At 31.0% G+C, this 419-nt stretch overlaps 1 protein-coding gene across 1 annotated transcript in view; it reads left to right on the top strand.

Moving 5' to 3' along the window:
- Positions 1 to 419, top strand: part of LOC119593971 (AP-1 complex subunit mu-1-like) — a gene marked incomplete in the record, with an annotated part of 8,551 nt that overhangs the window by 1,519 nt on the left and 6,613 nt on the right.

Below are 419 nucleotides of genomic sequence, written 5' to 3'. Positions count from 1 at the left end.
TGTGTAGATGTAATGAAGGAGCCAGGAGGTAGATGTGCTACCAATGAACTTTTGTATATAACCAGGTAACTAATATATATACCTGATTTGGGATTGGCAAGGGAGGAAATTGTTGATGGACACTTTCACCAGCCATGGATACTAAGTGATTTGATATGCATAGAAAGCAAAGCCATTAAAATAATTGTATTTTTATCATCCAAATCTGTATAATTTATAATATTATAATTGTATCAAGCTGCATACAGCTTGAAATGTAATTCTGGGTTTGAATGCATTAATAAACTAAAACACTGCCAAGTTAATGACATCTTGATGATAAAGCTTTCCAAAAAGTATACAGGCAATAGATTTATTTGATACAGAAGATGACAGTGATAAAGAATCCACAGATTTAGATAAAACTAATATTTTTTTTC

This window comes from Penaeus monodon, chromosome 33, assembly GCF_015228065.2.
Source record: "Penaeus monodon isolate SGIC_2016 chromosome 33, NSTDA_Pmon_1, whole genome shotgun sequence".
Classification (NCBI taxonomy): Eukaryota; Metazoa; Arthropoda; class Malacostraca; order Decapoda; family Penaeidae; genus Penaeus; species Penaeus monodon.
This window is presented reverse-complemented; position numbering and strand designations above follow the sequence as displayed.